The sequence below is a fragment of the Podarcis gaigeae genome (genome assembly GCF_964106915.1).
Source record: "Podarcis gaigeae genome assembly, chromosome: 8".
In the NCBI taxonomy this organism is placed as follows: domain Eukaryota; kingdom Metazoa; phylum Chordata; class Lepidosauria; order Squamata; family Lacertidae; genus Podarcis; species Podarcis gaigeae.
In genome coordinates, this window is record NC_139684.1 from 10,053,881 (window position 1) to 10,079,090 (window position 25,210).

Sequence of the window (25,210 nt, forward strand, 5' to 3'; positions counted from 1 at the left end):
AAATCAGCCCTCGACAACTTAACCGGCAGAAAATCATTTTTTTGAAAAACTCCCTAAGCCCCGGGGTCACAATTTCAGCAAAAATCTGACTTTCAGCAATTCACTCAAAAATGGTGCCAAACGGTTGCAAATGCTTCCCTGAGATGTTTCGCTGTCGAAACAGAAGGCTTTCTATCACAGTAAAAGAAATCAGCTCTTGACAACATAACCGGCAGAAAAACATTTTTTTGAAAAAATCCCTAAGCCCCGAGGTCACAATTTCAGCAAAAATCTGACTTTCGGAAATTCACTCAAAATGGTGCCAAACGGTTGCAAATGCTCCCCTGAAAGGTTTGGCGGTCGAAACAGAAGGTATTTTATCACAGGAAAAGAAATCAGCCCTTGACAACTTAACCGGCAGAAAATCATTTTTATGACAAAATCCCTAAGCCCCGGGGTCACAATTTCAGCAAAAATCTGACTTTCGGCATTTCACTCAAAAATGGTGCCAAATGGTTGCAAATGCTACTCTGAAAAGTTTTGCGGTAGAGACAGAAGGCTTTTTATCACAGTACGGAAAATCCTTAACCGGAAGAATTTTTTTTTTGAAAAAATCCCTAAGCCCCGGGGTCACAATTTCAGCAAAAATCTGACTTTCGGCAATTCACTCAAGAATGGTGCCAAATGGTTGCAAATGCTCCCCTGAAAAGTTTGGCGGTCAAAACAGAAGGCTTTTTATCACAGGACAGAAAATCGTTAACCGGCAGGGGAAAAAAATTGAAAAAATCCCTAAGCCCCGGGGTCACGATTTCAGCAAAAATCTGACTTTCGGCAATTCACTCAAGAATGGTGCCAAACGGTTGCAAATGCTCCCCTGAGATGTTTGGCGGTCGAAACAGAAGGCTTTTTATCACAGGAAAAGAAATCAGCCCTCGACAACATAACCGACAGAAAAACATTTTTTTGAAAAAATCCCTAAGCCCCGGGGTCCCAATTTCAGCAAAAATCTGACTTTCGGCAATTCACTCAAGAATGGTGCCAAATGGTTGCAAATGCTCCCCTGAAAAGTTTGGCGGTCAAAACAGAAGGCTTTTTATCACAGGAAAAGAAATCAGCCCTCGACAACATAACCAACAGAAAAACATTTTTTTGAAAAAATCCCTAAGCCCCGGGGTCACAATTTCAGCAAAAATCTGACTTTCGGCAATTCACTCAAAAATGGTGCCAAATGGTTGCAAATGCTCCCCTGAAAAGTTTGGCGGTCAAAACAGAAGGCTTTTTATCACAGGACAGAAAATCCTTAACCGGCAGGAAAAAAAAAATTTCAAAAAAAATCCCAAAGCCCCGGGGTCACAATTTCAGCAAAAATCTGACTTTCGGCCATTCAATCAAGAATGGTGCCAAACGGTTGCAAATGCTCCCCTGAGAGGTTTGGGGGTCGAAACAGAAGGCTTTTTATCACAGGAAAAGAAATCAGCCCTTGACAACATAACCGGCAGAAAAACATTTTTTTGAAAAAATCCCTAAGCCCCGGGGTCACAATTTCAGCAAAAATCTGACTGTGGGCAATTCACTCAAAAATGGTGCCAAACGGTTGCAAATGCTTCCCTGAGATGTTTCGCTGTCGAAACAGAAGGCTTTCTATCACAGTAAAAGAAATCAGCTCTTGACAACATAACCGGCAGAAAAACATTTTTTTGAAAAAATCCCTAAGCCCCGGGGTCACAATTTCAGCAAAAATCTGACTTTCGGCAATTCACTCAAAATGGTGCCAAACGGTTGCAAATGCTCCCCTGAAAGGTTTGGCGGTCGAAACAGAAGGTATTTTATCACAGGAAAAGAAATCAGCCCTTGACAACATAACCGGCAGAAAAACATTTTTTTGAAGAAATCCCTAAGCCCCGGGGTCACAATTTCAGCAAAAATCTGACTTTCGGCATTTCACTCAAAAATTGTGCCAAATGGTTGCAAATGCTCCTCTGAAAAGTTTTGCGGTAGAGACAGAAGGCTTTTTATCACAGTACGGAAAATCCTTAACCGGAACAATTTTTTTTTTGAAAAAATCCCTAAGCCCCGGGGTCACGATTTCAGCAAAAATCTGACTTTCGGCAATTCACTCAAGAATGGTGCCAAACGGTTGCAAATGCTCCCCTGAGATGTTTGGCGGTCGAAACAGAAGGCTTTTTATCACAGGAAAAGAAATCAGCCCTCGACAACATAGTCGACAGAAAAACATTTTTTTGAAAAAATCCCTAAGCCCCGGGGTCACAATTTCAGCAAAAATCTGACTTTCGGCAATTCACTCAAGAATGGTGCCAAATGGTTGCAAATGCTCCCCTGAGAGGTTTGGCGGTCGAAACAAAAGGCTTTTTATCACAGGAAAAGTAATCAGCCCTTGACAACTTAACCGGCAGAAAAACATTTTTTTGGAAATATTCCTAAGCCCCGGGGTCACAATTTCAGCAAAAATCTGACTTTTGGCAATTCACTCAAAAATGGTGCCAAACGATTGTAAATGCTTCCCTGAGATGTTTAGCTGTCGAAACAGAAGGCTTTCTATCACAGGAAAAGAAATCAGCTCTTGACAACATAACCGGCAGAAAAACATTTTTTTGAAAAAATCCCTAAGCCCCGGGGTCACAATTTCACAAAAATCTGACTTTCCGCAATTCACTCAAAAATGGTGCCAAACGGTTGCAAATGCTCCCCTGAAAAGTTTGGCGGTGAAAACAGAAGGCTTTTTATCACAGGACAGAAAATCGTTAACCTGCAGGGGAAAAAAATTGAAAAAATCCCTAAGCCCCGGGGTCACGATTTCAGCAAAAATCTGACTTTCGGCAATTCACTCAAGAATGGTGCCAAATGGTTGCAAATGCTCCCCTGAAAAGTTTGGCAGTCAAAACAGAAGGCTTTTTATCACAGGAAAAGAAATCAGCCCTCGACAACATAACCAACAGAAAAACATTTTTTTGAAAAAATCCCTAAGCCCCGGGGTCACAATTTCAGCAAAAATCTGACTTTCGGCAATTCACTCAAAAATGGTGCCAAATGGTTGCAAATGCTCCCCTGAAAAGTTTGGCGGTCAAAACAGAAGGCTTTTTATCACAGGACAGAAAATCCTTAACCGGCAGGAAAAAAAAAATTTCAAAAAAAATCCCAAAGCCCCGGGGTCACAATTTCAGCAAAAATCTGACTTTCGGCAATTCACTCAAGAATGGTGCCAAACGGTTGCAAATGCTCCCCTGAGAGGTTTGGGGGTCGAAACAGAAGGCTTTTTATCACAGGAAAAGAAATCAGCCCTTGACAACATAACCGGCAGAAAAACATTTTTTTGAAAAAATCCCTAAGCCCCGGGGTCACAATTTCAGCAAAAATCTGACTGTGGGCAATTCACTCAAAAATGGTGCCAAACGGTTGCAAATGCTTCCCTGAGATGTTTCGCTGTCGAAACAGAAGGTTTTCTATCACAGTAAAAGAAATCAGCTCTTGACAACATAACCGGCAGAAAAACATTTTTTTGAAAAAATCCCTAAGCCCCGGGGTCACAATTTCAGCAAAAATCTGACTTTCGGCAATTCACTCAAAATGGTGCCAAACGGTTGCAAATGCTCCCCTGAAAGGTTTGGCGGTCGAAACAGAAGGTATTTTATCACAGGAAAAGAAATCAGCCCTTGACAACATAACCGGCAGAAAAACATTTTTTTGAAGAAATCCCTAAGCCCCGGGGTCACAATTTCAGCAAAAATCTGACTTTCGGCATTTCACTCAAAAATTGTGCCAAATGGTTGCAAATGCTCCTCTGAAAAGTTTTGCGGTAGAGACAGAAGGCTTTTTATCACAGTACGGAAAATCCTTAACCGGAACAATTTTTTTTTTGAAAAAATCCCTAAGCCCCGGGGTCACGATTTCAGCAAAAATCTGACTTTCGGCAATTCACTCAAGAATGGTGCCAAACGGTTGCAAATGCTCCCCTGAGATGTTTGGCGGTCGAAACAGAAGGCTTTTTATCACAGGAAAAGAAATCAGCCCTCGACAACATAACCGACAGAAAAACATTTTTTTGAAAAAATCCCTAAGCCCCGGGGTCACAATTTCAGCAAAAATCTGACTTTCGGCAATTCACTCAGAAATGGTGCCAAATGGTTGCAAATGCTCCCCTGAGAGGTTTGGCGGTCGAAACAAACGGCTTTTTATCACAGGAAAAGTAATCAGCCCTTGACAACTTAACCGGCAGAAAAACATTTTTTTGGAAAGATTCCTAAGCCCCGGGGTCACAATTTTAGCAAAAATCTGACTTTTGGCAATTCACTCAAAAATGGTGCCAAACGGTTGTAAATGCTTCCCTGAGATGTTTCGCTGTCGAAACAGAAGGCTTTCTATCACAGGAAAAGAAATCAGCTCTTGACAACATAACCGGCAGAAAAACATTTTTTTGAAAAAATCCCTAAGCCCGGGGGTCACAATTTCACAAAAATCTGACTTTCCGCAATTCACTCAAAAATGGTGCCAAACGGTTGTAAATGCTCCCCTGAAAAGTTTGGCGGTGAAAACAGAAGGCTTTTTATCACAGGACAGAAGATCGTTAACCGGCAGGGGAAAAAAATTGAAAAAATCCCTAAGCCCCGGGGTCATGATTTCAGCAAAAATCTGACTTTCGGCAATTCACTCAAGAATGGTGCCAAACGGTTGCAAATGCTCCCCTGAGATGTTTGGCGGTCGAAACAGAAGGCTTTTTATCACAGGAAAAGAAATCAGCCCTCGACAACATAACCGACAGAAAAACATTTTTTTGAAAAAATCCCTAAGCCCCGGGGTCACAATTTCAGCAAAAATCTGACTTTTGGCAATTCACTCAAAAATGGTGCCAAACGGTTGCAAATGCTTCCCTGAGATGTTTCGCTGTCGAAACAGAAGGCTTTCTATCACAGGAAAAGAAATCAGCTCTTGACAACATAACCGGCAGAAAAACATTTTTTTGAAAAAATCCCTAAGCCCCGGGGTCACAATTTCACAAAAATCTGACTTTCCGCAATTCACTCAAAAATGGTGCCAAACGGTTGTAAATGCTCCCCTGAAAAGTTTGGCGGTGAAAACAGAAGGCTTTTTATCACAGGACAGAAAATCGTTAACCGGCAGGGGAAAAAAATTGAAAAAATCCCTAAGCCCCGGGGTCACGATTTCAGCAAAAATCTGACTTTCGGCAATTCACTCAAGAATGGTGCCAAACGGTTGCAAATGCTCCCCTGAGATGTTTGGCGGTCGAAACAGAAGGCTTTTTATCACAGGAAAAGAAATCAGCCCTCGACAACATAACCGACAGAAAAACATTTTTTTGAAAAAATCCCTAAGCCCCGGGGTCCCAATTTCAGCAAAAATCTGACTTTAGGCAATTCACTCAAGAATGGTGCCAAATGGTTGCAAATGCTCCCCTGAAAAGTTTGGCGGTCAAAACAGAAGGCTTTTTATCACAGGAAAAGTAATCAGCCCTTGACAACTTAACCGGCAGAAAAACATTTTTTTGAAAAAATCCCTAAGCCCCGGAGTCATAATTTCAGCAAAAATCTGACTTTCGGCAATTCACTCAAAATGCTGCCAAACGGTTGCAAATGCTCCCCTGAAAGGTTTGGCGGTCGAAACAGAAGGTATTTTATCACAGGAAAAGAAATCAGCCCTCGACAACATAACCGACAGAAATACATTTTTTTGAAAAAATCCCTAAGCCCTGGGGTCACAATTTCAGCAAAAATCTGACTTTCGGCAATTCACTCAGAAATGGTGCCAAATGGTTGCAAATGCTCCCCTGAAAAGTTTTGCGGTAGAGACAGAAGGCTTTTTATCACAGTACGGAAAATCCTTAACCGGAACAATTTTTTTTTTGAAAAAATCCCTAAGCCCCGGGGTCACAATTTCAGCAAAAATCTGACTTTCGGCAATTCACTCAAGAATGGTGCCAAACGGTTGCAAATGCTCCCCTGAGGTGTTTAGCTGTCGAAACAGAAGGCTTTTTATCACAGGAAAAGAAATCAGCCCTCGACAACATAACCGACAGAAAAACATTTTTTTGAAAAAATCCCTAAGCCCCGGGGTCACAATTTCAGCAAAAATCTGACTTTCGGCAATTCACTCAAAAATGGTGCCAAATGGTTGCAAATGCTCCCCTGAAAGGTTTGGCGGTCGAAACAGAAGGCTTTTTATCACAGGAAAAGTAATCAGCCCTTGACAACTTAACCGGCAGAAAAACATTTTTTTGGAAAGATTCCTAAGTCCCGGGGTCACAATTTCAGCAAAAATCTGACTTTTGGCAATTCACTCAAAAATGGTGCCAAACGGTTGCAAATGCTTCCCTGAGATGTTTCGCTGTTGAAACAGAAGGCTTTCTATCACAGGAAAAGAAATCAGCTCTTGACAACATAACCGGCAGAAAAACATTTTTTTGAAAAAATCCCTAAGCCCCGGGGTCACAATTTCAGCAAAAATCTGACTTTCGGCAATTCACTCAAGAATGGTGCCAAATGGTTGCAAATGCTCCCCTGAAAAGTTTGGCGGTCAAAACAGAAGTCTTTTTATCACAGGACAGAAAATCGTTAACCGGCAGGGGGAAAAAATTGAAAAAATCCCTAAGCCCCGGGGTCACGATTTCAGCAAAAATCTGACTTTCGGCAATTCACTCAAGAATGGTGCCAAACGGTTGCAAATGCTCCCCTGAGATGTTTGGCGGTCGAAACAGAAGGCTTTTTATCACAGGAAAAGAAATCAGCCCTCGACAACATAACCGACAGAAAAACATTTTTTTGAAAAAAATCCCTAAGCCCCGGGGTCCCAATTTCAGCAAAAATCTGACTTTCGGCAATTCACTCAAGAATGGTGCCAAATGGTTGCAAATGCTCCTCTGAAAAGTTTTGCGGTAGAGACAGAAGGATTTTTATCACAGTACGGAAAATCCTTAACCGGAACAATTTTTTTTTTGAAAAAATCCCTAAGCCCCGGGGTCACGATTTCAGCAAAAATCTGACTTTCGGCAATTCACTCAAGAATGGTGCCAAACGGTTGCAAATGCTCCCCTGAGATGTTTGGCGGTCGAAACAGAAGGCTTTTTATCACAGGAAAAGAAATCAGCCCTCGACAACATAACCGACAGAAAAACATTTTTTTGAAAAAATCCCTAAGCCCCGGGGTCCCAATTTCAGCAAAAATCTGACTTTCGGCAATTCACTCAGAAATGGTGCCAAATGGTTGCAAATGCTCCCCTGACAGGTTTGGCGGTCGAAACAAAAGGCTTTTTATCACAGGAAAAGTAATCAGCCCTTGACAACTTAACCGGCAGAAAAACATTTTTTTGGAAAGATTCCTAAGCCCCGGGGTCACAATTTCAGCAAAAATCTGACTTTTGGCAATTCACTCAAAAATGGTGCCAAACGGTTGTAAATGCTTCCCTGAGATGTTTCGCTGTCGAAACAGAAGGCTTTCTATCACAGGAAAAGAAATCAGCTCTTGACAACATAACCGGCAGAAAAACATTTTTTTGAAAAAATCCCTAAGCCCCGGGGTCACAATTTCACAAAAATCTGACTTTCCGCAATTCACTCAAAAATGGTGCCAAACGGTTGTAAATGCTCCCCTGAAAAGTTTGGCGGTGAAAACAGAAGGCTTTTTATCACAGGACAGAAAATCGTTAACCGGCAGGGGAAAAAAATTGAAAAAATCCCTAAGCCCCGGGGTCACGATTTCAGCAAAAATCTGACTTTAGGCAATTCACTCAAGAATGGTGCCAAATGGTTGCAAATGCTCCCCTGAAAAGTTTGGCGGTCAAAACAGAAGGCTTTTTATCACAGGAAAAGTAATCAGCCCTTGACAACTTAACCGGCAGAAAAACATTTTTTTGAAAAAATCCCTAAGCCCCGGAGTCATAATTTCAGCAAAAATCTGACTTTCGGCAATTCACTCAAAATGCTGCCAAACGGTTGAAAATGCTCCCTTGAAAGGTTTGGCGGTCGAAACAGAAGGTATTTTATCACAGGAAAAGAAATCAGCCCTCGACAACATAACCGACAGAAATACATTTTTTTGAAAAAATCCCTAAGCCCTGGGGTCACAATTTCAGCAAAAATCTGACTTTCGGCAATTCACTCAGAAATGGTGCCAAATGGTTGCAAATGCTCCCCTGAAAAGTTTTGCGGTAGAGACAGAAGGCTTTTTATCACAGTACGGAAAATCCTTAACCGGAACAATTTTTTTTTTGAAAAAATCCCTAAGCCCCGGGGTCACAATTTCAGCAAAAATCTGACTTTCGGCAATTCACTCAAGAATGGTGCCAAACGGTTGCAAATGCTCCCCTGAGGTGTTTAGCTGTCGAAACAGAAGGCTTTTTATCACAGGAAAAGAAATCAGCCCTCGACAACATAACCGACAGAAAAACATTTTTTTGAAAAAATCCCTAAGCCCCGGGGTCACAATTTCAGCAAAAATCTGACTTTCGGCAATTCACTCAAAAATGGTGCCAAATGGTTGCAAATGCTCCCCTGAGAGGTTTGGCGGTCGAAACAGAAGGCTTTTTATCACAGGACAGAAAATCCTTAACCGGCAGGAAAAAAAAAATTTCAAAAAAAATCCCAAAGCCCCGGGGTCACAATTTCAGCAAAAATCTGACTTTCGGCAATTCACTCAAGAATGGTGCCAAACGGTTGCAAATGCTCCCCTGAGAGGTTTGGGGGTTGAAACAGAAGGCTTTTTATCACAGGAAAAGAAATCAGCCCTCGACAACATAACCGACAGAAAAACATTTTTTTGAAAAAATCCCTAAGCCCCGGGGTCCCAATTTCAGCAAAAATCTGACTTTCGGCAATTCACTCAAGAATGGTGCCAAATGGTTGCAAATGCTCCCCTGAAAAGTTTGGCGGTCAAAACAGAAGGCTTTTTATCACAGGACAGAAAATCCTTAACCGGCAGGAAAAAAAAAATTTCAAAAAAAATCCCAAAGCCCCGGGGTCACAATTTCAGCAAAAATCTGACTTTCGGCAATTCACTCAAGAATGGTGCCAAACGGTTGCAAATGCTCCCCTGAGAGGTTTGGGGGTCGAAACAGAAGGCTTTTTATCACAGGAAAAGAAATCAGCCCTTGACAACATAACCGGCAGAAAAACATTTTTTTGAAAAAATCCCTAAGCCCCGGGGTCACAATTTCAGCAAAAATCTGACTGTGGGCAATTCACTCAAAAATGGTGCCAAACGGTTGCAAATGCTTCCCTGAGATGTTTCGCTGTCGAAACAGAAGGCTTTCTATCACAGTAAAAGAAATCAGCTCTTGACAACATAACCGGCAGAAAAACATTTTTTTGAAAAAATCCCTAAGCCCCGGGGTCACAATTTCAGCAAAAATCTGACTTTCGGCAATTCACTCAAAATGGTGCCAAACGGTTGCAGATGCTCCCCTGAAAGGTTTGGCGGTCGAAACAGAAGGTATTTTATCACAGGAAAAGAAATCAGCCCTTGACAACATAACCGGCAGAAAAACATTTTTTTGAAGAAATCCCTAAGCCCCGGGGTCACAATTTCAGCAAAAATCTGACTTTCGGCATTTCACTCAAAAATTGTGCCAAATGGTTGCAAATGCTCCTCTGAAAAGTTTTGCGGTAGAGACAGAAGGCTTTTTATCACAGTACGGAAAATCCTTAACCGGAACAATTTTTTTTTTGAAAAAATCCCTAAACCCCGGGGTCACGATTTCAGCAAAAATCTGACTTTCGGCAATTCACTAAAGAATGGTGCCAAACGGTTGCAAATGCTCCCCTGAGATGTTTGGCGGTCGAAACAGAAGGCTTTTTATCACAGGAAAAGAAATCAGCCCTCGACAACATAACCGACAGAAAAACATTTTTTTGAAAAAATCCCTAAGCCCCGGGGTCACAATTTCAGCAAAAATCTGACTTTCGGCAATTCACTCAAGAATGGTGCCAAATGGTTGCAAATGCTCCCCTGAGAGGTTTGGCGGTCGAAACAAAAGGCTTTTTATCACAGGAAAAGTAATCAGCCCTTGACAACTTAACCGGCAGAAAAACATTTTTTTGGAAAGATTCCTAAGCCCCGGGGTCACAATTTCAGCAAAAATCTGACTTTTGGCAATTCACTCAAAAATGGTGCCAAACGGTTGTAAATGCTTCCCTGAGATGTTTCGCTGTCGAAACAGAAGGCTTTCTATCACAGGAAAAGAAATCAGCTCTTGACAACATAACTGGCAGAAAAACATTTTTTTGAAAAAATCCCTAAGCCCCGGGGTCACAATTTCACAAAAATCTGACTTTCCGCAATTCACTCAGAAATGGTGCCAAACGGTTGCAAATGCTCCCCTGAAAAGTTTGGCGGTGAAAACAGAAGGCTTTTTATCACAGGACAGAAAATCGTTAACCTGCAGGGGAAAAAAATTGAAAAAATCCCTAAGCCCCGGGGTCACGATTTCAGCAAAAATCTGACTTTCGGCAATTCACTCAAGAATGGTGCCAAACGGTTGCAAATGCTCCCCTGAGATGTTTGGCGGTCGAAACAGAAGGCTTTTTATCACAGGAAAAGAAATCAGCCCTCGACAACATAACCGACAGAAAAACATTTTTTTGAAAAAATCCCTAAGCCCCGGGGTCACAATTTCAGCAAAAATCTGACTTTCGGCAATTCACTCAGAAATGGTGCCAAATGGTTGCAAATGCTCCCCTGAGAGGTTTGGCGGTCGAAACAAAAGGCTTTTTATCACAGGAAAAGTAATCAGCCCTTGACAACTTAACCGGCAGAAAAACATTTTTTTGGAAAGATTCCTAAGCCCCGGGGTCACAATTTCAGCAAAAATCTGACTTTTGGCAATTCACTCAAAAATGGTGCCAAACGGTTGTAAATGCTTCCCTGAGATGTTTCGCTGTCGAAACAGAAGGCTTTCTATCACAGGAAAAGAAATCAGCTCTTGACAACATAACCGGCAGAAAAACATTTTTTTGAAAAAATCCCTAAGCCCCGGGGTCACAATTTCACAAAAATCTGACTTTCCGCAATTCACTCAAAAATGGTGCCAAACGGTTGTAAATGCTCCCCTGAAAAGTTTGGCGGTGAAAACAGAAGGCTTTTTATCACAGGACAGAAAATCGTTAACCGGCAGGGGAAAAAAATTGAAAAAATCCCTAAGCCCCGGGGTCACGATTTCAGCAAAAATCTGACTTTCGGCAATTCACTCAAGAATGGTGCCAAACGGTTGCAAATGCTCCCCTGAGATGTTTGGCGGTCGAAACAGAAGGCTTTTTATCACAGGAAAAGAAATCAGCCCTCGACAACATAACCGACAAAAAAAGATTTTTTTGAAAAAATCCCTAAGCCCCGGGGTCCCAATTTCAGCAAAAATCTGACTTTAGGCAATTCACTCAAGAATGGTGCCAAATGGTTGCAAATGCTCCCCTGAAAAGTTTGGCGGTCAAAACAGAAGGCTTTTTATCACAGGAAAAGTAATCAGCCCTTGACAACTTAACCGGCAGAAAAACATTTTTTTGAAAAAATCCCTAAGCCCCGGAGTCATAATTTCAGCAAAAATCTGACTTTCGGCAATTCACTCAAAATGCTGCCAAACGGTTGCAAATGCTCCCCTGAAAGGTTTGGCGGTCGAAACAGAAGGCTTTTTATCACAGGAAAGGAAATCAGCCCTCGACAACATAACCGACAGAAAAACATTTTTTTGAAAAAATCCCTAAGCCCCAGGGTCACAATTTCAGCAAAAATCTGACTTTCGGCAATTCACTCAGAAATGGTGCCAAATGGTTGCAAATGCTCCCCTGAAAAGTTTGGCGGTCAAAACAGAAGGCTTTTTATCACAGGAAAAGTAATCAGCCCTTGACAACTTAACCGGCAGAAAAACATTTTTTTGAAAAAATCCCTAAGCCCCGGAGTCACAATTTCAGCAAAAATCTGACTTTCGGCAATTCACTCAAAATGGTGCCAAACGGTTGCAAATGCTCCCCTGAAAGGTTTGGCGGTCGAAACAGAAGGTATTTTATCACAGGAAAAGAAATCAGCCCTCGACAACATAACCGACAGAAATACATTTTTTTGAAAAAATCCCTAAGCCCCGGGGCCACAATTTCAGCAAAAATCTGACTTTCGGCAATTCACTCAGAAATGGTGCCAAATGGTTGCAAATGCTCCCCTGAAAAGTTTTGCGGTAGAGAGAGAAGGCTTTTTATCACAGTACGGAAAATCCTTAACCGGAACAATTTTTTTTTGAAAAAATCCCTAAGCCCCGGGGTCACGGTTTCAGCAAAAATCTGACTTTCGGCAATTCACTCAAGAATGGTGCCAAACGGTTGCAAATGCTCCCCTGAGATGTTTGGCGGTCGAAACAGAAGGCTTTTTATCACAGGAAAAGAAATCAGCCCTCGACAACATAACCGACAGAAAAACATTTTTTTGAAAAAATCCCTAAGCCCCGGGGTCACAATTTCAGCAAAAATCTGACTTTCGGCAATTCACTCAGAAATGGTGCCAAATGGTTGCAAATGCTCCCCTGAGAGGTTTGGCGGTCGAAACAAAAGGCTTTTTATCACAGGAAAAGTAATCAGCCCTTGACAACTTAACCGGCAGAAAAACATTTTTTTGGAAAGATTCCTAAGCCCCGGGGTCACAATTTCAGCAAAAATCTGACTTTTGGAAATTCACTCAAAAATGGTGCCAAACGGTTGTAAATGCTTCCCTGAGATGTTTCGCTGTCGAAACAGAAGGCTTTCTATCACAGGAAAAGAAATCAGCTCTTGACAACATTACCGGCAGAAAAACATTTTTTTGAAAAAATCCCTAAGCCCCAGGGTCACAATTTCAGCAAAAATCTGACTTTCGGCAATTCACTCAGAAATGGTGCCAAATGGTTGCAAATGCTCCCCTGAAAAGTTTGGCGGTCAAAACAGAAGGCTTTTTATCACAGGAAAAGTAATCAGCCCTTGACAACTTAACCGGCAGAAAAACATTTTTTTGAAAAAATCCCTAAGCCCCGGAGTCACAATTTCAGCAAAAATCTGACTTTCGGCAATTCACTCAAAATGGTGCCAAACGGTTGCAAATGCTCCCCTGAAAGGTTTGGCGGTCGAAACAGAAGGTATTTTATCACAGGAAAAGAAATCAGCCCTCGACAACATAACCGACAGAAATACATTTTTTTGAAAAAATCCCTAAGCCCCGGGGCCACAATTTCAGCAAAAATCTGACTTTCGGCAATTCACTCAGAAATGGTGCCAAATGGTTGCAAATGCTCCCCTGAAAAGTTTTGCGGTAGAGAGAGAAGGCTTTTTATCACAGTACGGAAAATCCTTAACCGGAACAATTTTTTTTTGAAAAAATCCCTAAGCCCCGGGGTCACGGTTTCAGCAAAAATCTGACTTTCGGCAATTCACTCAAGAATGGTGCCAAACGGTTGCAAATGCTCCCCTGAGATGTTTGGCGGTCGAAACAGAAGGCTTTTTATCACAGGAAAAGAAATCAGCCCTCGACAACATAACCGACAGAAAAACATTTTTTTGAAAAAATCCCTAAGCCCCGGGGTCACAATTTCAGCAAAAATCTGACTTTCGGCAATTCACTCAGAAATGGTGCCAAATGGTTGCAAATGCTCCCCTGAGAGGTTTGGCGGTCGAAACAAAAGGCTTTTTATCACAGGAAAAGTAATCAGCCCTTGACAACTTAACCGGCAGAAAAACATTTTTTTGGAAAGATTCCTAAGCCCCGGGGTCACAATTTCAGCAAAAATCTGACTTTTGGAAATTCACTCAAAAATGGTGCCAAACGGTTGTAAATGCTTCCCTGAGATGTTTCGCTGTCGAAACAGAAGGCTTTCTATCACAGGAAAAGAAATCAGCTCTTGACAACATTACCGGCAGAAAAACATTTTTTTGAAAAAATCCCTAAGCCCCAGGGTCACAATTTCAGCAAAAATCTGACTTTCGGCAATTCACTCAGAAATGGTGCCAAATGGTTGCAAATGCTCCCCTGAAAACTTTGGCGGTCAAAACAGAAGGCTTTTTATCACAGGAAAAGAAATCAGCCCTCGACAACATAACCAACAGAAAAACATTTTTTTGAAAAAATCCCTAAGCCCCGGGGTCACAATTTCAGCAAAAATCTGACTTTCGGCAATTCACTCAAAAATGGTGCCAAATGGTTGCAAATGCTCCCCTGAAAAGTTTGGCGGTCAAAACAGAAGGCTTTATATCACAGGACAGAAAATCCTTAACCGGCAGGAAAAAAAAAAATTCAAAAAAAATCCCAAAGCCCCGGGGTCACAATGTCAGCAAAAATCTGACTTTCGGCAATTCACTCAAGAATGGTGCCAAACGGTTGCAAATGCTCCCCTGAGAGGTTTGGGGGTCGAAACAGAAGGCTTTTTATCACAGGAAAAGAAATCAGCCCTTGACAACATAACCGGCAGAAAAACATTTTTTTGAAAAAATCCCTAAGCCCCGGGGTCACAATTTCAGCAAAAATCTGACTGTGGGCAATTCACTCAAAAATGGTGCCAAACGGTTGCAAATGCTTCCCTGAGATGTTTCGCTGTCGAAACAGAAGGCTTTCTATCACAGTAAAAGAAATCAGCTCTTGACAACATAACCGGCAGAAAAACATTTTTTTGAAATAATCCCTAAGCCCCGGGGTCACAATTTCAGCAAAAATCTGACTTTCGGCAATTCACTCAAAATGGTGCCAAACGGTTGCAAATGCTCCCCTGAAAGGTTTGGCGGTCGAAACAGAAGGTATTTTATCACAGGAAAAGAAATCAGCCCTTGACAACATAAGCGGCAGAAAAACATTTTTTTGAAGAAATCCCTAAGCCCCGGGGTCACAATTTCAGCAAAAATCTGACTTTCGGCATTTCACTCAAAAATTGTGCCAAATGGTTGCAAATGCTCCTCTGAAAAGTTTTGCGGTAGAGACAGAAGGCTTTTTATCACAGTACGGAAAATCCTTAACAGGAACAATTTTTTTTTTGAAAAAATCCCTAAGCCCCGGGGTCACGATTTCAGCAAAAATCTGACTTTCGGCAATTCACTCAAGAATGGTGCCAAACGGTTGCAAATGCTCCCCTGAGATGTTTGGCGGTCGAAACAGAAGGCTTTTTATCACAGGAAAAGAAATCAGCCCTCGACAACATAACCGACAGAAAAACATTTTTTTGAAAAAATCTCTACGCCCCGGGGTCACAATTTCAGCAAAAATCTGACTTTCAGCAATTCACTCAGAAATGGTGCCAAATGGTTGCAAATGCTCCCCTGAGAGGTTTGGCGGTCGAAACAAAAGGCTTTTTATCACAGGAAAAGTAATCAGCCCTCGACAACTTAACCGGCAGAAAAACATTTTTTTGGAAAGATTCCTAAGCCCCGGGGTCACAATTTCAGCAAAAATCTGACTTTTGGCAATTCACTCAAAAATGGTGCCAAACGGTTGTAAATGCTTCCCTGAGATGTTTCGCTGTCGAAACAGAAGGCTTTCTATCACAGGAAAAGAAATCAGCTCTTGACAACATAACCGGCAGAAAAACATTTTTTTGAAAAAATCCCTAAGCCCCGGATTCACAATTTCACAAAAATCTGACTTTCCGCAATTCACTCAAAAATGGTGCCAAACGGTTGTAAATGCTCCCCTGAAAAGTTTGGCGGTGAAAACAGAAGGCTTTTTATCACAGGACAGAAAATCGTTAACCGGCAGGGGAAAAAAATTGAAAAAATCCCTAAGCCCCGGGGTCACGATTTCAGCAAAAATCTGACTTTCGGCAATTCACTCAAGAATGGTGCCAAACGGTTGCAAATGCTCCCCTGAGATGTTTGGCGGTCGAAACAGAAGGCTTTTTATGACAGGAAAAGAAATCAGCCCTCGACAACATAACCGACAGAAAAACATTTTTTTGAAAAAATCCCTAAGCCCCGGAGTCACAATTTCAGCAAAAATCTGACTTTCGGCAATTCACTCAAAATGGTGCCAAACGGTTGCAAATGCTCCCCTGAAAGGTTTGGCGGTCGAAACAGAAGGTATTTTATCACAGGAAAAGAAATCAGCCCTCGACAACATAACCGACAGAAATACATTTTTTTGAAAAAATCCCTAAGCCCCGGGGCCACAATTTCAGCAAAAATCTGACTTTCGGCAATTCACTCAGAAATGGTGCCAAATGGTTGCAAATGCTCCCCTGAAAAGTTTTGCGGTAGAGACAGAAGGCTTTTTATCACAGTACGGAAAATCCTTAACCGGAACAATTTTTTTTTTGAAAAAATCCCTAAGCCCCGGGGTCACGATTTCAGCAAAAATCTGACTTTCGGCAATTCACTCAAGAATGGTGCCAAACGGTTGCAAATGCTCCCCTGAGATGTTTGGCGGTCGAAACAGAAGGCTTTTTATCACAGGAAAAGAAATCAGCCCTCGACAACATAACCGACAGAAAAACATTTTTTTGAAAAAATCCCTAAGCCCCGGGGTCACAATTTCAGCAAAAATCTGACTTTCGGCAATTCACTCAGAAATGGTCCCAAATGGTTGCAAATGCTCCCCTGAGAGGTTTGGCGGTCGAAACAAAAGGCTTTTTATCACAGGAAAAGTAATCAGCCCTTGACAACTTAACCGGCAGAAAAACATTTTTTTGGAAAGATTCCTAAGCCCCGGGGTCACAATTTCAGCAAAAATCTGACTTTTGGCAATTCACTCAAAAATGGTGCCAAACGGTTGTAAATGCTTCCCTGAGATGTTTCGCTGTCGAAACAGAAGGCTTTCTATCACAGGAAAAGAAATCAGCTCTTGACAACATAACCGGCAGAAAAACATTTTTTTGAAAAAATCCCTAAGCCCCGGGGTCACAATTTCACAAAAATCTGACTTTCCGCAATTCACTCAAAAATGGTGCCAAACGGTTGTAAATGCTCCCCTGAAAAGTTTGGCGGTGAAAACAGAAGGCTTTTTATCACAGGACAGAAAATCGTTAACCGGCAGGGGAAAAAAATTGAAAAAATCCCTAAGCCCCGGGGTCACGATTTCAGCAAAAATCTGACTTTCGGCAATTCACTCAAGAATGGTGCCAAACGGTTGCAAATGCTCCCCTGAGATGTTTGGCGGTCGAAACAGAAGGCTTTTTATCACAGGAAAAGAAATCAGCCCTCGACAACATAACCGACAGAAAAAGATTTTTTTGAAAAAATCCCTAAGCCCCGGGGTCCCAATTTCAGCAAAAATCTGACTTTAGGCAATTCACTCAAGAATGGTGCCAAATGGTTGCAAATGCTCCCCTGAAAAGTTTGGCGGTCAAAACAGAAGGCTTTTTATCACAGGAAAAGTAATCAGCCCTTGACAACTTAACCGGCAGAAAAACATTTTTTTGAAAAAATCCCTAAGCCCCGGAGTCATAATTTCAGCAAAAATCTGACTTTCGGCAATTCACTCAAAATGCTGCCAAACGGTTGCAAATGCTCCCCTGAAAGGTTTGGCGGTCGAAACAGAAGGTATTTTATCACAGGAAAAGAAATCAGCCCTCGACAACATAACCGACAGAAATACATTTTTTTGAAAAAATCCCTAAGCCCTGGGGTCACAATTTCAGCAAAAATCTGACTTTCGGCAATTCACTCAGAAATGGTGCCAAATGGTTGCAAATGCTCCCCTGAAAAGTTTTGCGGTAGAGACAGAAGGCTTTTTATCACAGTACGGAAAATCCTTAACCGGAACAATTTTTTTTTTGAAAAAATCCCTAAGCCCCGGGGTCACAATTTCAGCAAAAATCTGACTTTCGGTAATTCACTCAAGAATGGTGCCAAACGGTTGCAAATGCTCCCCTGAGGTGTTTAGCTGTCGAAACAGAAGGCTTTTTATCACAGGAAAAGAAATCAGCCCTCGACAACATAACCGACAGAAAAACATTTTTTTGAAAAAATCCCTAAGCCCCGGGGTCACAATTTCAGCAAAAATCTGACTTTCGGCAATTCACTCAAAAATGATGCCAAATGGTTGCAAATGCTCCCCTGAAAGGTTTGGCGGTCGAAACAGAAGGCTTTTTATCACAGGAAAAGTAATCAGCCCTTGACAACTTAACCGGCAGAAAAACATTTTTTTGGAAAGATTCCTAAGTCCCGGGGTCACAATTTCAGCAAAAATCTGACTTTTGGCAATTCACTCAAAAATGGTGCCAAACGGTTGCAAATGCTTCCCTGAGATGTTTCGCTGTCGAAACAGAAGGCTTTCTATCACAGGAAAAGAAATCAGCTCTTGACAACATAACCGGCAGAAAAACATTTTTTTGAAAAAATCCCTAAACCCCGGGGTCACAATTTCAGCAAAAATCTGACTTTCGGCATTTCACTCAAAAATGGTGCCAAATGGTTGCAAATGCTCCTCTGAAAAGTTTTGCGGTAGAGACAGAAGGCTTTTTATCACAGTACGGAAAATCCTTAACTGGAACAATTATTTTTTTTTTTGAAAAAAATCCCTAAGCCCCGGGGTCACAATTTCAACAAAAATCTGACTTCCGGCAATTCACTCAAGAATGGTGCCAAACGGTTGTAAATGCTCCTCTGAAAAGTTTTGGTGTTGAGACAGAAGGCTTTTTATCACAGGACAGAAAATCCTTAACCGGCAGGGGGAAAAAAATTGAAAAAATCCCTAAGCCCCGGGGTCCCAATTTCAGCAAAAATCTGACTTTCGGCAATTCACTCAAGAATGGTGCCAAACGGTTGCAAATGCTCCCCTGAGAGGTTTGGGGGTCGAAACAGAAGGCTTTTTATCTCAGGAAAAGAAATCAGCCCTCGACAACTTAACCGGCAGAAAATCATTTTTTTGAAAAACTCCCTAAGCCCCGGGGTCACAATTTCAGCAAAAATCTGACTGTGGGCAATTCACTCAAAAATGGTTCCAAACGGTTGCAAATGCTTCCCTGAGATGTTTCGCTGTCGAAACAGAAGGCTTTCTATCACAGTAAAAGAAATCAGCTCTTGACAACATAACCGGCAGAAAAACATTTTTTTGAAAAAATCCCTAAGCCCCGAGGTCACAATTTCAGCAAAAATCTGACTTTCGGCAATTCACTCAAAATGGTGCCAAACGGTTGCAAATGCTCCCCTGAAAGGTTTGGCGGTCGAAACAGAAGGTATTTTATCACAGGAAAAGAAATCAGCCCTTGACAACTTAACCGGCAGAAAAACATTTTTATGACAAAATCCCTAAGCCCCGGGGTCACAATTTCAGCAAAAATCTGACTTTCGGCATTTCACTCAAAAATGGTGCCAAATGGTTGCAAATGCTACTCTGAAAAGTTTTGCGGTAGAGACAGAAGGCTTTTTATCACAGTACGGAAAATCCTTAACCGGAAGAATTTTTTTTTTGAAAAAAACCCTAAGCCCCGGGGTCACAATTTCAGCAAAAATCTGACTTTCGGCAATTCACTCAAGAATGGTGCCAAATGGTTGCAAATGCTCCCCTGAAAAGTTTGGCTATCAAAACAGAAGGCTTTTTATCACAGGACAGAAAATCGTTAACCGGCAGGGGAAAAAAATTGAAAAAATCCCTAAGCCCCGGGGTCACGATTTCAGCAAAAATCTGACTTTCGGCAATTCACTCAAGAATGGTGCCAAACGGTTGCAAATGCTCCCCTGAGATGTTTGGCGGTCGAAACAGAAGGCTTTTTATCACAGGAAAAGAAATCAGCCCTCGACAACATAACCTACAGAAAAACATTTTTTTTGAAAAAATCCCTAAGCCCCGGGGTCCCAATTTCAGCAAAAATCTGACTTTCGGCAATTCACTCAAGAATGGTGCCAAATGGTTGCAAATGCTCCCCTGAAAAGTTTGGCGGTCAAAACAGAAGGCTTTTTATCACAGGAAAAGAAATCAGCCCTCGACAACATAACCGACAGAAAAACATTTTTTTGAAAAAATCCCTAAGCCCCGGGGTCACAATTTCAGCAAAAATCTGACTTTCGGCAATTCACTCAAAAATGGTGCCAAATGGTTGCAAATGCTCCCCTGAAAAGTTTGGCGGTCAAAACAGAAGGCTTTTTATCACAGGACAGAAAATACTTAACCGGCAGGGAAAAAAAAATTTCAAAAAAAATCCCAAAGCCCCGGGGTCACAATTTCAGCAAAAATCTGACTTTCGGCAATTCACTCAAGAATGGTGCCAAACGGTTGCAAATGCTCCCCTGAGAGGTTTGGGGGTCGAAACAGAAGGCTTTTTATCACAGGAAAAGAAATCAGCCCTTGACAACATAACCAGCAGAAAAACATTTTTTTGAAAAAATCCCTAAGCCCCGGGGTCACAATTTCAGCAAAAATCTGACTGTGGGCAATTCACTCAAAAATGGTGCCAAACGGTTGCAAATGCTTCCCTGAGATGTTTCGCTGTCGAAACAGAAGGCTTTCTATCACAGTAAAAGAAATCAGCTCTTGACAACATAACCGGCAGAAAAACATTTTTTTGAAAAAATCCCTAAGCCCCGGAGTCACAATTTCAGCAAATATCTGACTTTCGGCAATTCACTCAAAATGGTGCCAAACGGTTGCAAATGCTCCCCTGAAAGGTTTGGCGGTCGAAACAGAAGGTATTTTATCACAGGAAAAGAAATCAGCCCTTGACAACATAACCGGCAGAAAAACATTTTTTTGAAGAAATCCCTAAGCCCCGGGGTCACAATTTCAGCAAAAATCTGACTTTCGGCAATTCACTCAAGAATGGTGCCAAATGGTTGCAAATGCTCCCCTGAGAGGTTTGGCGGTCGAAACAAAAGGCTTTTTATCACAGGAAAAGAAATCAGCCCTCGACAACATAACCGACAGAAAAAGATTTTTTTGAAAAAATCCCTAAGCCCCGGGGTCCCAATTTCAGCAAAAATCTGACTTTAGGCAATTCACTCAAGAATGGTGCCAAATGGTTGCAAATGCTCCCCTGAAAAGTTTGGCGGTCAAAACAGAAGGCTTTTTATCACAGGAAAAGTAATCAGCCCTTGACAACTTAACCGGCAGAAAAACATTTTTTTGAAAAAATCCCTAAGCCCCGGAGTCATAATTTCAGCAAAAATCTGACTTTCGGGAATTCACTCAAAATGCTGCCAAACGGTTGCAAATGCTCCCCTGAAAGGTTTGGCGGTCGAAACAGAAGGTATTTTATCACAGGAAAAGAAATCAGCCCTCGACAACATAACCGACAGAAATACATTTTTTTGAAAAAATCCCTAAGCCCTGGAGTCACAATTTCAGCAAAAATCTGACTTTCGGCAATTCACTCAGAAATGGTGCCAAATGGTTGCAAATGCTCCCCTGAAAAGTTTTGCGGTAGAGACAGAAGGCTTTTTATCACAGTACGGAAAATCCTTAACCGGAACAATTTTTTTTTTGAAAAAATCCCTAAGCCCCGGGGTCACAATTTCAGCAAAAATCTGACTTTCGGTAATTCACTCAAGAATGGTGCCAAACGGTTGCAAATGCTCCCCTGAGGTGTTTAGCTGTCGAAACAGAAGGCTTTTTATCACAGGAAAAGAAATCAGCCCTCGACAACATAACCGACAGAAAAACATTTTTTTGAAAAAATCCCTAAGCCCCGGGGTCACAATTTCAGCAAAAATCTGACTTTCGGCAATTCACTCAAAAATGATGCCAAATGGTTGCAAATGCTCCCCTGAAAGGTTTGGCGGTCGAAACAGAAGGCTTTTTATCACAGGAAAAGTAATCAGCCCTTGACAACTTAACCGGCAGAAAAACATTTTTTTGGAAAGATTCCTAAGTCCCGGGGTCACAATTTCAGCAAAAATCTGACTTTTGGCAATTCACTCAAAAATGGTGCCAAACGGTTGCAAATGCTTCCCTGAGATGTTTCGCTGTCGAAACAGAAGGCTTTCTATCACAGGAAAAGAAATCAGCTCTTGACAACATAACCGGCAGAAAAACATTTTTTTGAAAAAATCCCTAAACCCCGGGGTCACAATTTCAGCAAAAATCTGACTTTCGGCATTTCACTCAAAAATGGTGCCAAATGGTTGCAAATGCTCCTCTGAAAAGTTTTGCGGTAGAGACAGAAGGCTTTTTATCACAGTACGGAAAATCCTTAACTGGAACAATTTTTTTTTTTTTGAAAAAAATCCCTAAGCCCCGGGGTCACAATTTCAACAAAAATCTGACTTCCGGCAATTCACTCAAGAATGGTGCCAAACGGTTGTAAATGCTCCTCTGAAAAGTTTTGGTGTTGAGACAGAAGGCTTTTTATCACAGGACAGAAAATCCTTAACCGGCAGGGGAAAAAAAATTGAAAAAATCCCTAAGCCCCGGGGTCCCAATTTCAGCAAAAATCTGACTTTCGGCAATTCACTCAAGAATGGTGCCAAACGGTTGCAAATGCTCCCCTGAGAGGTTTGGGGGTCGAAACAGAAGGCTTTTTATCTCAGGAAAAGAAATCAGCCCTCGACAACTTAACCGGCAGAAAATCATTTTTTTGAAAAACTCCCTAAGCCCCGGGGTCACAATTTCAGCAAAAATCTGACTGTGGGCAATTCACTCAAAAATGGTTCCAAACGGTTGCAAATGCTTCCCTGAGATGTTTCGCTGTCGAAACAGAAGGCTTTCTATCACAGTAAAAGAAATCAGCTCTTGACAACATAAGCGGCAGAAAAACATTTTTTTGAAAAAATCCCTAAGCCCCGAGGTCACAATTTCAGCAAAAATCTGACTTTCGGCAATTCACTCAAAATGGTGCCAAACGGTTGCAAATGCTCCCCTGAAAGGTTTGGCGGTCGAAACAGAAGGTATTTTATCACAGGAAAAGAAATCAGCCCTTGACAACTTAACCGGCAGAAAAACATTTTTATGACAAAATCCCTAAGCCCCGGGGTCACAATTTCAGCAAAAATCTGACTTTCGGCATTTCACTCAAAAATGGTGCCAAATGGTTGCAAATGCTACTCTGAAAAGTTTTGCGGTAGAGACAGAAGGCTTTTTATCACAGTATGGAAAATCCTTAACCGGAAGAATTTTTTTTTTGAAAAAATCCCTAAGCCCCGGGGTCACAATTTCAGCAAAAATCTGACTTTCGGCAATTCACTCAAGAATGGTGCCAAATGGTTGCAAATGCTCCCCTGAAAAGTTTGGCGGTCAAAACAGAAGGCTTTTTATCACAGGACAGAAAATCGTTAACCGGCAGGGGGAAAAAATTGAAAAAATCCCTAAGCCCCGGGGTCACGATTTCAGCAAAAATCTGACTTTCGGCAATTCACTCAAGAATGGTGCCAAACGGTTGCAAATGCTCCCCTGAGATGTTTGGCGGTCGAAACAGAAGGCTTTTTATCACAGGAAAAGAAATCAGCCCTCGACAACATAACCGACAGAAAAACATTTTTTTTGAAAAAATCCCTAAGCCCCGGGGTCCCAATTTCAGCAAAAATCTGACTTTCGGCAATTCACTCAAGAATGGTGCCAAATGGTTGCAAATGCTCCCCTGAAAAGTTTGGCGGTCAAAACAGAAGGCTTTTTATCACAGGAAAAGAAATCAGCCCTCGACAACATAACCGACAGAAAAACATTTTTTTGAAAAAATCCCTAAGCCCCGGGGTCACAATTTCAGCAAAAATCTGACTTTCGGCAATTCACTCAAAAATGGTGCCAAATGGTTGCAAATGCTCCCCTGAAAAGTTTGGCGGTCAAAACAGAAGGCTTTTTATCACAGGACAGAAAATCCTTAACCGGCAGGGAAAAAAAAATTTCAAAAAAAATCCCAAAGCCCCGGGGTCACAATTTCAGCAAAAATCTGACTTTCGGCAATTCACTCAAGAATGGTGCCAAACGGTTGCAAATGCTCCCCTGAGAGGTTTGGGGGTCGAAACAGAAGGCTTTTTATCACAGGAAAAGAAATCAGCCCTTGACAACATAACCGGCAGAAAAACATTTTTTTGAAAAAATCCCTAAGCCCCGGGGTCACAATTTCAGCAAAAATCTGACTGTGGGCAATTCACTCAAAAATGGTGCCAAACGGTTGCAAATGCTTCCCTGAGATGTTTCGCTGTCGAAACAGAAGGCTTTCTATCACAGTAAAAGAAATCAGCTCTTGACAACATAACCGGCAGAAAAACATTTTTTTGAAAAAATCCCTAAGCCCCGGGGTCACAATTTCAGCAAAAATCTGACTTTCGGCAATTCACTCAAAATGGTGCCAAACGGTTGCAAATGCTCCCCTGAAAGGTTTGGCGGTCGAAACAGAAGGTATTTTATCACAGGAAAAGAAATCAGCCCTTGACAACATAACCGGCAGAAAAACATTTTTTTGAAGAAATCCCTAAGCCCCGGGGTCACAATTTCAGCAAAAATCTGACTTTCGGCATTTCACTCAAAAATTGTGCCAAATGGTTGCAAATGCTCCTCTGAAAAGTTTTGCGGTAGAGACAGAAGGCTTTTTATCACAGTACGGAAAATCCTTAACCGGAACAATTTTTTTTTTGAAAAAATCCCTAAGCCCCGGGGTCACGATTTCAGCAAAAATCTGACTTTCGGCAATTCACTCAAGAATGGTGCCAAACGGTTGCAAATGCTCCCCTGAGATGTTTGGCGGTCGAAACAGAAGGCTTTTTATCACAGGAAAAGAAATCAGCCCTCGACAACATAACCGACAGAAAAACATTTTTTTGAAAAAATCCCTAAGCCCCGGGGTCACAATTTCAGCAAAAATCTGACTTTCGGCAATTCACTCAAGAATGGTGCCAAATGGTTGCAAATGCTCCCCTGAGAGGTTTGGCGGTCGAAACAAAAGGCTTTTTATCACAGGAAAAGTAATCAGCCCTTGACAACTTAACCGGCAGAAAAACATTTTTTTGGAAAGATTCCTAAGCCCCGGGGTCACAATTTCAGCAAAAATCTGACTTTTGGCAATTCACTCAAAAATGGTGCCAAACGGTTGTAAATGCTTCCCTGAGATGTTTCGCTGTCGAAACAGAAGGCTTTCTATCACAGGAAAAGAAATCAGCTCTTGACAACATAACCGGCAGAAAAACATTTTTTTGAAAAAATCCCTAAGCCCCGGAGTCACAATTTCACAAAAATCTGACTTTCCGCAATTCACTCAAAAATGGTGCCAAACGGTTGTAAATGCTCCCCTGAAAAGTTTGGCGGTGAAAACAGAAGGCTTTTTATCACAGGACAGAAAATCGTTAACCGGCAGGGGAAAAAAATTGAAAAAATCCCTAAGCCCCGGGGTCACGATTTCAGCAAAAATCTG